Below are 14,251 nucleotides of genomic sequence, written 5' to 3'. Positions count from 1 at the left end.
TGTTTATTAATTTCAGTGTCGTGAAAATACAATTTACAAAAGATATCAGATTTGCCATTCTTCACAATCAGAGTCTTGCTGTGCCTTGCTGGCTTTGCTACCTATTAGCCAGAGGAAATTTGATGTTTCCTCTAGCCATGTACAGTGAAAACTTATGAAAAATGCTCATCCCTGGGATTAGAAGAAGAAAGCAGTGGCTAAACATATAAAATAGATGAGATGTAGTATGGCAATAATATATAATCTGGAGAATTAATTTTGTTCATTAAGACTGCCAGGTTTCTATACTCAGTCTCTATAAAACAAGATTTTAAAATATTGCATATAAAGACTGAAATAGCCATAATACGTCCTTCCATAAGTGATGGTTTAATTATTTAAAAACAGGAATCGCATCTATGAAATATTATTTGAATTTTTGTGCAGCTAAGACATAAGGATATCAGCTTTGTTCAGAAATTATCTGCATCAGGAAGGGTTTGAGTAAAGCTGTAAAATAAAGGCAGTAATCCCTATCTTCAAGTAACACGGAGGGGCAATTGCATTGTTTGAGACTTCTGCTTTTTAGTAGCATTCTTAAGAATCACCCCCTTTTTGAACCCTTCCACTGACTTCCCCTTCTCCTCTGCATCAGGTTTAAATTTCTGAAGTGAAAATCTGACCTTAATGACGTCAGTGGGAGTTTTGCCATTGTCTACAATGGAGTCAAGATATCACTCTTGGTTCACTATCAGAGACCCTCCATAAATCTGCTTCTTTTTCTACATCCAACATAGTCTTTTACTGCATCACCACCCCTCCCCAGCTTTTGTATGGACCTACTCCATGCCTGGGGCACACTCCCATTTCTAGTTTTCCAAGACACTTCACTTTCATCATTCAAATACCTCTTCAAGGCTAATCTCTTCCATGCCCTTACAAAGACAGTCAATAAAGAATAGCAATAAAAATAAAAAATATGATTTAAATTCAATAAGTTGGGTCTGCACAGTTTTACAAATAGGAAGTGTTCACATAAATCAGCAATTGGTATCAGCACGAGGTCAGTTATTTATTGTTATCATTTTATTACTGTTATTATTACAGTAGCATCCAGAGGCACTGATTGGAGACCAGGGTCCCATTCTGCTATGTGTTGTACACAGACTGTCCCTGCTCTCTGGAGATTACAATCTATGTTTGCAATGCAATAACTAGTTGACAAATGTAACCCACACAGCTCCTCGGTGTGGTGTTCTGTCCCATCTAGTGGCACTGAGACCACTTAGAGAGAGAGAGAGTGAGTCTGCTCTACAGCCTTAGCTAACAGCCAGCTGTTTTTTAGTTAAGGCTGTAGAGCAGACTCATTTAACTCTCTTTTAAGTGGTTTCGGTGCCACTAGATGGGACAAAACACCACATGCAGGAGGTGTGTGGGTTACATAAATAAGTAGAGGTGGGAAGACAAGTTAAATAGTGAAACAGTTGGGATTAGCTTCAGAATTAGTTGTTTCAGTATGTAGTTGCCAAAATAACCATGTGCATGGGCAAATATTGTTCATGCATATATAACCAGTCAGTTAACCTCACATTCATAGATGCGATCCCACTGCTGATTTGCATAGGAGTCACGGCCTGCTTCATTTCTGACTTGGGCTGGAGCATTCCTTCTAAGAAACCTGATGACTGCAAGCTTCTCAGGGATCACCGTACTGATGCTGAACTTAGCGCAGACACCCAATCAGCATAGTACAGAGCAGCCCAGAACTCCTGAACTCAAGTGATCCACCCTGGGTCAGGGTCACACATTTACATATTAGCTATTTGCACGCACAAGACAGGTGCATACAAACGTACATGAACAAGTCTCAATGTACAACTTTGTAAATATGGTCCATGATCTGATACTTTCCCCATCTGTTTTGTTTAAAGTTAATAAAAATCAGAGTGACCTTTTCACACCCACATATGTTTATTTAGCACAGGTGTTGCATACTTTAGTTTTGAATAATTTTGAATGGCATTTAAAAACATGAGAAAATTTTGCAGCATGAAAACCCTAATGCTTTTGTTACTAGCGTGTTGCATACCAGCACTTTCACTTCAACTGCTGTGAGGAATGTCTTATTAAAATAGATGTTTTCTAGTATGTGACCTTTTCAAATAACATTTTACATTTTACTTAACGTCCGTGAACCACTGAAAGCCCACCATTCACATTACATGTCTGTCCCATTTAATTTCCTCACTCCTCTTCAGTCTCAAAACTATAAGCTCTGAAGGAGAGTCTGCTCTCTTAATGGGATGCAAAAATGCAATGGGACCTTCTCAGACAATTTATCCGTATGCAGATGGAGATATATAAAATCAGTCACAACAAGATAAACACGGGGTGGCCTGTACTGCCAACTTCTGCTCTAGAGGATTCTTGTTGGGAAAGGGTGTTTCTGAGGGTTCTGTTACCCTAAGCCAGCTGGCAAATGTTCACACATGTTCACCCTCTTAGTTACTGCTGCTGTTCTGATTTTGATCTTGCTGGTCCTGCTGAGGACAGACTTACCTGAAAAGAACTGAAAGAAAAGCACACTTTCTTGGTCTGAATTTCAGTCACCCTTTGGGAATGGGAAATTTTGAGGGTGTCTTCTTTTGATCCGATCTTTGCACTGTCTTTAACTAAAAATGTACCATAATGAACAGTGTTGCCTTGGTAGGTGGGTAGACTCACTAGGTGACCTCAATAGTTACTCCATTTCTATGCAGAATAGGAGGGGACAGTTTTGCCTAGCCTGATACTCATGAGGAAGATGACCTAGTCCCAGACCTCCTCACTCCCCATATACCAATAATTACTTTCCTAGCAAATTGGCAATAAGTTTCTGTCGTAAAAGTTTAAATTAAATCCGCTGGATAAATGTCAAACAATTGAATATGGATTCCAATGAAAAAATTGGCGTCGGGGGAGGAGGGGAGGGAGACGACACTGTAAGAATTCCTCCTAGACTAACTGGATTCAATCTCAAAAGACATTTGTGGCCTCTCTAAAGATGTAAAATCCTGACTGGCTCCCTTGGGAAATGAGCTACAAAAGACTGCCATTGATACTTGTGAAATTAAAGAAGAAACTGCCTCCTTAAAGCTTTGACTAGACAAACTGGGAGAAAAACAGGATTACTTAGAAAATAGCTCTCAAAGAAACAACGTTTGCCTCTTGGGCATTGCTGAGGGTCTAAAGGGGAAGGATATTATCAGCTTTCTTCAGAAGCTGCTCCCTGACATACTTAAATTGGCCCCCCAGCTGCCCTAATTAGATATTGAAAAGGCTCATTGAATGCTGGTACTAGAAGGCAGGAGTCTGGCAAGCCCAGAACCATCATCTTCCAGCTGTTGAAGTTCAGTGATAAAGTAACGTTAATGAATTCTGCTAGAAAATCTGAAATCCTGATGTACAAAGGCCACAACATTTCTCTTTTTCCTGACGTCTCAGCTGAGCTTAACAAAAAGAGGGCTGCATTTAATGGCATAAAGCAAATCCTGAGGGGGACCAAAGTCAGATACAACACAAAGTACCCATCTACCTTCATTATAGATTTAGCAGGCTCCATAAGATTTTGCAAGACCCCCTCTGAAGGTGGGCAAACACTTCAAAGACTGAGACCAGATTCGACCAAAAATAGCAGAATGGTTTTTTATCACAAAAAGCATACCTCAACAAGTTAAAAAATTAGTTTGTTTTCCTATGTATCCTTATAGATATAGTAACATTTGCTTATATAATCTTCCAGCTCCTAACAGCTAACCAGCTAGACTGAACTCTTCTGCTTTGGAACTGAGCAATAACAATTGCATAACCCCCGCTATGCATTGAGTAACAGTTAGCTGGGGTTTATAGCACCATCTACTGACTGAAGTATTATGTGCACTAATCATCATCACAACTTGCGCTTCTAGACACAAGTCTCTTGGAATTGTCAGTACTCCTGATGTGTAAACTATACCCTAAACTTTAAATACCAGTTACTCAAATAAATTCTTGTTATTCAATTTGTGCAGGGCATTTCATATACTATGATTGTGATTTTTTATATTGTTATATTTTTCATATTTAGATTTAATACTAATTTATATTTGCTTTAGCAAATCTATTGTAAATTTACATATGATGAGTCTGTATATATGTGTATGCATATATGTATGTATACATAAAATATGTAGGTAGGAATGTATTATATATTTTCTAGAATACCAATCATATTTACAGGGTAATATATGACTTAAAATATTTTTATATTTACAGCTGTTTAGACTATTAGAAAATATAGGAGGGGAGGAATGGATGAAACTGATGCCGGCAGGAATCTGAACATGCCCACACTGCTTGTTTTAAGTCTGTTAATTTTTGTTTTGTTTTGTTTTCTGTTACAAATATACTTTGGAAGACACATGATATTTAATTATAGATCTCTTTGTATACCTGACACTCTTAGAGGCTCAACTGAAGGCATAAATTAATCAAAACTAACCAGTATCTAATATGTATAAATACAGACTATATCCTAGAGATATGTTTTTACAATATCAATGGGGAAATATGTATCTTTAGAATAAGGTTATATATCTTAATACTGTAGAACTGGGGTCGGCAACCTCTGGCATGCGGCTTGCCAGGGTAAGCACCCTGGTGGGCAGGGCCAGTTTGTTTATCTGCCGCGTCGGCAGGTTTGGCAGACCACGGCTCCCACTGGCCATGTTTCACCGTCCCAGGCCAATGGGGGTGGCGGAAAGCAGCGGCCAGCATATCCCTTGGCCCTGCAGTAGAACCTCAGAAAGAAGGTTGTTCGTAACTCTGAACAAAACATTATGGTTGTTCTTTCAAAAGTTTACAACTGAAATTAACTTAATAGAGCTTTGAAATATTACTCTGCAAAAGAAAAGTGCTGCTTTTAATCACCTTCATTTAAATGAAACAAACCTTCCAAAAAAATTAAAATACTGAGACACCTCAGATCAAAAAAGTGTCAAGTAGCTTTATTGCAGGAAACTCATCTAGCATTGATATCAATTGAATCAAGAAGATGTGGGTAGGTGTTGAGCATCATTCATCATTGAATTCTAAGAACAGATGCACATCAATCTTAACACATAAAAGTATGACTTTTCAATGTATGCAGTCTTAGTCTGATCCTGAAAGAATATACATTCTGCTTTAAGGTTCTTTTAACTCAAGAGTTAATTCTAGGAAGGTAAATCTGAATTTTTCAAAGACATTGAAGATATTCTAATAAAAAAGACCTTCCTGTAATACTGGCAGGTGATTGGAATACTACACTAGATAGATATCTGGACAAATCCAATTACATGAGACCCAGCTCTCACAGCACAATAAGCCAATCCTCATTATTAATGAATAAAAAAGACTGAAAAGATATGTGGAGACTGAGACACCTCAAGGAGTGTGACTATACATATTGCTCTACATTACATTCATCTTACTCCAGAACTGACTTTTTTTTGTATTCAGAACTGATTTCACAATGCCTAGAAGCAGCTATTGATAATATATTAATTTCAGATCATGCTCCAATTATTCTTACCAAGGTCATTAAATCTTCTAGATGGAAGCTGAACACTCTGCTACTAAAAGATGCAAAGTTTTGTTTCACAGTTAATTCAGTCATCTCTATCTTCATAAAAGAAAATAAGCACTCATTTACCTCAGATACCATCTTTTGGGAAGCCCTGAAAGGGGCAAATGCTTAAAGTATGCCTCCCAAAAGAAGAGAGAAAGACTCAGATTAGTAAATTCTCTGCACCAGGAAATGGATGAATTGCAGAGAAAGTATAAGACTTACCCAAATAATGAAAACTTCCTACGTTCTCTAATCAAGGCCAAATGTAAATATAATGAATACTTATTCAGCTTAAATCAAATTTGCACTCAACAGGGTCACACAAAGATATTACGAATGGGGAGATAAAGCAGGAAAACTACTTGTCAGAAGACTTATGGTGGAACTAGGCAACAACAATATTGCTTCCCTACTACAAGAAGACAAGAGTGCCATCCTTGAACCAATAGATATAAATAATCAATTTAAGCAATTCTATCAAGCGTTTACATAAATCAGAAACCAATTTGACCCTAATAAATTTGATCATTTCATCGAGTGCCTGCCTTTTCAAACTCTAACTTCAGAACAATGTTTTTTATGGACAAAGCTATCTAAAGCAATGCAAGAGGTCAAACAGGCTATAAAAATATTAATTCCAGCAAGACCCCTGAGATGGATGGCTTTCTGACAGATTTCTACAAAGCATTTTGTAATCAGCTATCTTGTATTTTTTCAAAGGTTTTCACTGAAACATTCCAAAAAGGAACCATGTCTGATGATATCAGAACTGGTTTATTTACTTTAATATTAAATAAGAATAAAGATGGTTGCAACTGTGGTGACATCCACCCCATATCTGTATTGAACACAGACTACAAAATAATTGCAAAATTTTTAGCTATGTGACTGAACACTAGCCTCCCATCAATTATACATGCAGATCAAGTTGGGTTTATTAAAGGACGATTGGCTGCTGGTAATACAAGAAAAAAAATGCTCACTTGATCCAGCAAGCTCAGATGTCAGATGTTCCCTCCATAGCCTTATCTCTAGGTGCAGAGAAAGCCTTTGATAGGGTTGAATGGCCTTGTCTAATCTTTCTTATCTAAGAAAACATGACCTATGAGAAAAGATTGAAAAAACTGGGTTAATTTAGTCTGGAGAAGAGAAGACTGAGAGTGGGCATGATAAAAGTTTTCAAGTACACAAAAAGATGTTACAAGGAAGAGGATAAAAATTGTTCTCAATCTCTGAGGCTAGGACAAAAAGCAATTTGATTAAATTGCGGCAAGGGAGATTAGGTTGGACATTAGGAAAAACTTCCAAAGTGTCAGGGTTGTTAAGCACTGGAATAAATTGCCTAGGGAGGTTGTGGAGTCTCCATCATTGGAGGTTTTTAAGAGCAGGTTAGACAAAAACCTGTCAGAGATGGTCTAGTTATTACTTAGTCTTGCCTTGAGTGCAGTGGACTGGACTAGATGACCTCTCAAGGTCCCTTCCAGTCCTACACTTCTATGATTATATAATTCTATGATTGTAGCATTCCCTTCTTAACATAGGTGCTGGAACCAGTGGTGCTGGGAGTGTGGCAGCATCCACTGGCTTGAAGTGGTTTCTATCATATGCAGGGTTTACAGTTTGATTCAATGGTTCTTAGTACCCCCACTGTACAAATTGTTCCGGCACTCCTGCATCTTACTAATTCTCTTTTCATACCACTATGGGATAACACGTGCCTCGGGATCAAGGTCAACTCTATGCTTAACCTAATTTGAATAGACTGGCCTAATTTGATTACATGTGTAACAAATGTTAGCTACTGCTCTCTCACAGATCCTTCTTTCAGCGGCTGTGCTCAATGATTCATGCAAGGTCAGGATACAATTGTTCTGTTTCAACTCTCTCACCTCTAGAGAGGTGCTGAAAGAATATACATTCTGCTTTAAGGTTCTTTTAACTCAAAAGAGTTAATTCTAGGAAGGTAAATCTGAATTTTTCAAAGACATTGAAGATATTCTAATAAAAAAGACCTTCCTGTAATACTGGCAGGTGATTGGAATACTACACTAGATAGATATCTGGACAAATCCAATTACGTGAGACCCAGCTCTCACAGCACAATAAGCCAATCCTCATTATTAATGAATAAAAAAGATTGAAAAGATATGTGGAGACTGAGACACCTCAAGGAGTGTGACTATACATATTGCTCTACATTACATTCATCTTACTCCAGAACTGACTTTTTTTTGTATTCAGAACTGATTTCACAATGCCTAGAAGCAGCTATTGATAATATATTAATTTCAGATCATGCTCCAATTATTCTTACCAAGGTCATTAAATCTTCTAGATGGAAGCTGAACACTCTGCTACTAAAAGATGCAAAGTTTTGTTTCACAGTTAATTCAGTCATCTCTATCTTCATAAAAGAAAATAAGCACTCATTTACCTCAGATACCATCTTTTGGGAAGCCCTGAAAGGGGCAAATGCTTAAAGTATGCCTTTATCTGCAAATTTGACACCATCAGCTCAGGATTGAACAAAGACTGTGAATGGCTTGCCAATTACAGAACCAGTTTCTCCTCTCTTGGTTTTCACACCTCAACTGCTAGAACAGGGCCTCATCCTCCCTGATTGAACTGACCTCGTTATCTCTAGCTTGCTTGCTAGCACACACATATATACCTGCCCCTGGATATTTCCATTACATGCATCTGAGGAAGTGGGTATTCACCCACGAAAGCTCATGCTCCAAAACGTCTGTTAGTCTATAAGGTGCCACAGGATTCTTTGCTGCTTTCACCTCTAGAAGAACATGTTAAGAAATATGGATACAAAAATCACTTTGTAGGAATTACTGATAGGTAGCTTAATTTGCATTACTCTCACAATCTCAGTCTCAAATTAAAATGGGAAAACAACTTAGTATCACAACAGAAACCTGGGAAGATACCTGGCTTAATGTGAAAAATACTTCAAGTTCTTTATCCTTACGATTCTTCCAAAACAAGATATTAAACAGGTACTACCTGACTCCAGAACATTTGTTTAAGGCTAGATTGGCAACACGCAGTGAATGTTGGAGATGCAATCAGTCACATGCCAACCTTTCATACATTCTCTATACCTGTCCAAAAATGGTTGTGTTCTGGCATGCCATATTCAGTCCTTTCCTGGAGGGCCTTTTACATTAGAGGATTGTGACAGAGTTTCATTTGGAATGCAGCCCAAGAAACTGAGAAACATCTTATGTGACTAAGGAGAAGGCAATACAATACTCTACATATTTTTTTTTATTTTGCAAGGCAGACTACTTTTCTAATTAGGGTGGAAGAACACCAGTTTAGAAAGGGTGCTAAGAACTACTGTGTTCAATGGCTTTAACTGTGAGCATAGAAATAACTCTGTCTGTGTGATCAGAGAAGAAAGCCAATGATATTAGTGATAAGATGCATTCAGATCACTAGCTGATGTCTCTTGGGGTAGAACTTGAGCAGAACCTGGGGAGAGGGCCAAAGACAACAATGGTCAAAGCTTAAAGAATTGTTCCAACATGAAAGAAACCGTGAAAGTGCTACAATTAAAAGTTCAGACACTATTCTGAGTTTCAGGCAGATAGATTATTCTGTGTGCAAAGAACCAGTCTGATCAATCTTCTTCCTCCTCCCAAAGGGTACAAAAAGGGGAGAAGCACTCCAGAAAATTCCCAGATGAACAGGCACATAGGAACAAAGAAGAAAAGAAACAGGAGCTACAAAGAATATCACTAGAAGATATTGTAGAACTAAAACAAGACTGCAAAGGAAAGCCTGCTCCAAAGGGGAGCATTGGCCCTTGGTTTCCTCAGGTACAACCCTTCCCTTACTGTATGTTAAGAGCTCCATGTTAAGAGTTGCACATGCAAGAGACATTTGGAGTGCACAACAACCAGCATTATTGGTCTGAAAGACATCACAGTCTATGCTACATATTCCTGAGCACCATATCCTGGCATCTAATCTATTAACTCACTACTTAGAGAAATGCAGTGTTCTAGCTGGGTTGATCCCAGAGTCTTAGCGAGACAAAGTGGGAGAGATAGTCCAATAAAAGATATTACCTCAACCACCTTGTCTCGCTATTTCCAAAAATATCATTGTATGCCTTGCTGAGCATTCCTGTGACACTGTACATAGATATTCTTCAGTAAAGTAAAGAAGAGAAGAGATGTGCTAAACATTCTGAGATTTTCCTGAGCTACTTATCTACTAGCCCAGTGGTTCTCAAACTTTTTGTACTGGTGACCCCTTTTCACACAGCAAACCTCTGAGTGCGACCCCCTTTATAAATTACAAACACCTTTTAAAAAATATATTTAATACTATTATAAATGCTGAAGGTGAAGTGGGGTTTGTGGGTGGAGCTGACCGCTCGCGCCCCCCTCCACATAATAACCTCGTGACCCCTGAGGTCACAACCCCCAGTTTGAGAACCCCTATATTAGTCCTAGGTCTCTCAAAGTTATTTAAGTTCTAGGCCTGAAAGACTTTACTATTGAGCAGAGCATCTCAAAGCAAAATACCTATGAGAAATAAGAAGAGATAAGTGTAGGGCAATAGTTTTCTAAGGAGACTAAGTACATACCCCACGTTTAGTGAAATTCAGCATGTATGAAGTCAAAGTTGTTTAAGGCCGGTTGGCACTTTGCAATGTGTCCACTAATATTTTTAATAGAATCTTTAGAAAGTACTGAGCACCTCAGAGGACCAAAAGATCAGACCTACTCCTGGGGAATTCTGTGCAACTGCACAATGCCGAATTTTGCACAAATTAATGTTGTGCGTGCAAAATTTCCTTTTCCCCACAGAAATAGTCTGCAGTGCTGCTGGCCACCACTAGGGGCCAAGGGACTTGCCAGAGCCCAGCTTGCAAATAGAAGACACTGCTGAGGGGAGGGAGAGGGAGATAAGAGGATTCCTGGCAGCTGCAGTTCCCAGCATGCCCTGAGGGAAGGAGAGGGTGGTAAGCAGGAAACACTGTGCAAGCCTGGGACTGAGCATCACGCTGTTTCTCCATCTGGATCCCTGGGCTCAGGGGGTGGGGGGATGAGGGGATGGGTGTCTGGGAAAGGGGGGCACATCTGGGCTCTGGGGGAGGGATGGGGTGTGGGTATCTGGATTGGGGTGACCCCATGGTTGGGCTCTGGGAAGCAGCAGGTTCAGGTGTATTGGCTGGGCGGTCCCTGCAGGTGGGCTCTAGGAGGAGGGGTTGTGGGTGTCTGGCCCCCCAGCTGGGCTCAGAGGGCACGGGGGGAAGGGAGCAGAGAAACAGGAACTGGGTTGTCATAGGGGTTTCTTTAACTCTCTAATCAAATGGGAAATTTATGTGTGTGTCTGTATTGTCACAGACATACTTGATGACAGGTATTTTGAAATAAATTACCAAAATAATTGAAACTGGCGTGATTATGCAGTGTTATTTGGACAAATAACATTTGCAGAATTTTGCAGAATTTTAAAATATTGTGAGCAGAATATTTAAATTTTTATCACAGAATTCCCCCGGGAGTAATCAGACCCCCCAGGTGATTTTCTTGTTCAATAGATGCAGCTGTCTGTATTTTCTAGAGATGCACATATAATAATGAATAATATGTTCAGTTAAGTTAGTCACTTTTTTTTCCTAGTAGAATAGCCATCAGCAGATCATGCTTTCCTCAAATTTATTCATGATTGGAAAGTATTTGTTGATAGTTTTGGAGCAAACTTTTAAAACTAAGGATTGACTGCAAAGAGTTCTCTGCAAGTACTTGGTATTTGAATTGTATTTGTTAGTTGAGATTGGGCAGATAAATATCCTGTTACTGCTTCTGTACCCTGAGGAGATGAGTGAAGAAGCACTTCTGGACCAAACACTTGCATATGGAAATTGAAGACCGCTTATCGAAAATCCTTGTGTACATGAGACTTTTAAGTCCATCTTCCATAAACATTTGTGTTAGTACAACTCGAATAACACAAATGTTCACAGCAAGATGGGTACAAGCATTGCTGAAGCAAATTCATTTTATAGTTGCAGTGTGACTTTAGCATGCCTTAGAATCTTGAGATAATATTGTAGTTAACCTCACAGAATATATTTAGAGACATGTACAGAGAGGTACAACAAATAAATGCTGTTTGTCCTGGGAGAGGTCCACTAAATGAGACTTCAGGGGGAGTGCAAGGTGCTCTGTAGCTGACAGGATAAAGCCAAATGTTGATAGTACATCTTTTCTGCAATCATGTGCAAATACACCACGGATAGTAGCACCACAGTGGCATTATCCCCATTTCTGTGGTGGAGGATGTGAGTATGTAGACAAAAGGAATAGAGTGATGACACAAGGGTTAATATTCTTGGAGATTTCAGTTTAATGTCTCCTTCACAGAACCACATCACTGGTACCAAGCTGGGATGCTGTCAGATGAAGCACATCTGTCTCTGTGTCCCTTAATATTTCAACCTTTTATCTTCTGGTCCAGTGACAAAAGTAGTGCCTACTGAGAAACCACCCATACTGTGACAATCCAATTGTTACTTTATGTTTAAAAAAGATCCCATTGTTTATTGAAATATGACACCACCAGCAATCCAACAGGAGTTTGTTAGAATTGTTTACTTACCTCATAAACACTAGCTTTACAAACCCACATTTCCTCTAAAAGTATCTGTCGGTGATAGGGTCATTTGGATTAAAGTCCTCAAGGAATCTAGAAGTCTGTATAGAAAAAAGATTAATAAAAGAGGGCTACTGTCTACTTTCAACAGTATCAAAGTTGAGAAGAAGCTATCAGAAAACTTTTCTCTGTTGTTCATACACTGTTAAAGTTTTTATATTATGTTTCAAACTGTATAAGAATAGAGAATAAATGGCATACATTAGCCAAACCAACAGGTCAATTTATTCATTGTGAATAATATTCATTGCAAATTTAGCCTTTTTATCTCAGAGTAAATCAATTGTGATTCAATCCTGATATGAAAGAATGTGTTTGTTATTCATAAAAGTGTGGAATAGATTAAGTCTATGGGATGATTGGGAAATATTAACCTGAGCTATTCACCATTTATTATTTGGGGTAAAAGACTGGTCACTGGCATCAGAGGTTATTGTTCCTGCTCCCTGATTGGATGGCTGAGACATGTTAAAAAGGAGAATGATCAAGAGTGGATAAATAATTTGTGCTGTGAATTTTGTGAATTTAACACTTATGTTAAACTTAATTACATTTTTGAGATTTTCTGACTTGAAAATTTGCACAAATAGCTTGTGCCTATTTGACTGTGAAGACAATGTGTCATAGGACCCCAAAAATAATAGAAAGATGAAGTGACTGTACCACTTATTCCACAAAAATATTTGAGAATCACTTTTTGCATTATTCAACCAGCAATATTAACCACACAATGAAAATAATTTTGTTATTAACGTGGTTAGTTTTGAAGAGTCAGACAAAGTAAGTCCATTACCTTTTGTCAGAAGCTTTGCAATTTTAAGAGTAGCTCTCAAGAAAAAAAGAGACTATATAGTGATTTATTATTTACATTAAATGATATTATTTTTGAATTTGCTAAATCCCTACTGCTGTGTTGCAATTAACAATAAGGGAGACTGCATGCTTACCAATGCATACTTTAATTAATCATTTGCCTCTTTATCCGTATTTTTGTGTAAATCATCATCGTCCCTATTTTAATGACTGAAGATAGAAAAAATATATCATTAGAGTAGGTACAAGTTAAAACTGTTGCTTAATAGGATGTGCTGATAGAAAAGCAGATCACACAAACCACAAGAGCTTTGAAAAATAATTAATGGTTTGTTTGAAAACTGCATCGATTTAATAATTTGTGGCTGAATGTGCTGTATTTTGGAATGACCAATTAGCTGATGGTTAAGTGTAGCTAACAGTGTGTGGAGTGTCGTGGCTGAGTGAATGGAGACAGCAGCATCTAAAGGTTAAAAACTGATGCATGAGAACCTGCTAGGAAACAATTCGCTGCTGAACATGCATGAGGTCAAGTGTGAAAAGAGTTTCCTGCTTATTTTTATCTCCATGCAGAGGATAAATCAATAAAGCGTACACTCCTCAGTAAGAACTAACTGCCCCATTCTGGGCATATTCACACTGGCTTCATGCCCTGCAAATAAAGAATTTTTCTATCCATCAACATGACTTAGGGGCTGCGTGTTATTCCTTTTTTTTGGTGTCCTACTTCATACCTCTAAATAAGTATGAACCAATGCCCCCTGCACAGCCCAGAGATGCACAGCAGGTAATCTGCAGCTGCTTGGTCATTAAAAAAAAAAAAACCCTCTCACAAAATATTATGATTATAGCAGATTCTGTAGTCAAAACTGGAACATCTTTGGGCTGAGAGGGGCACCAGCAGCAACCCCTCGGCCAGTGTTTTATCATTCCAGATCTCTGACTGTTAGGGAAAAGCTTGAGAGAGCACGTGGGGAGAAAAAAATCACAAAATCCCATTCCTCAGCAGTCATTTCCTTTCACTGCAGGTTGCTTTTCTGTAGCAAACATTGATTTTCTTCCTTTTGTTTCTCTTGGAGCTTTATTTTCCAAGGCTCCACTTGCTTACATGGTACACCAGCACCAGCATTAACAGCAACAAAACCACTG

Source organism: Gopherus flavomarginatus, chromosome 1 (assembly GCF_025201925.1).
Source record: "Gopherus flavomarginatus isolate rGopFla2 chromosome 1, rGopFla2.mat.asm, whole genome shotgun sequence".
Lineage (NCBI taxonomy): Eukaryota > Metazoa > Chordata > Testudines > Testudinidae > Gopherus > Gopherus flavomarginatus.
This window is presented reverse-complemented; position numbering follows the sequence as displayed.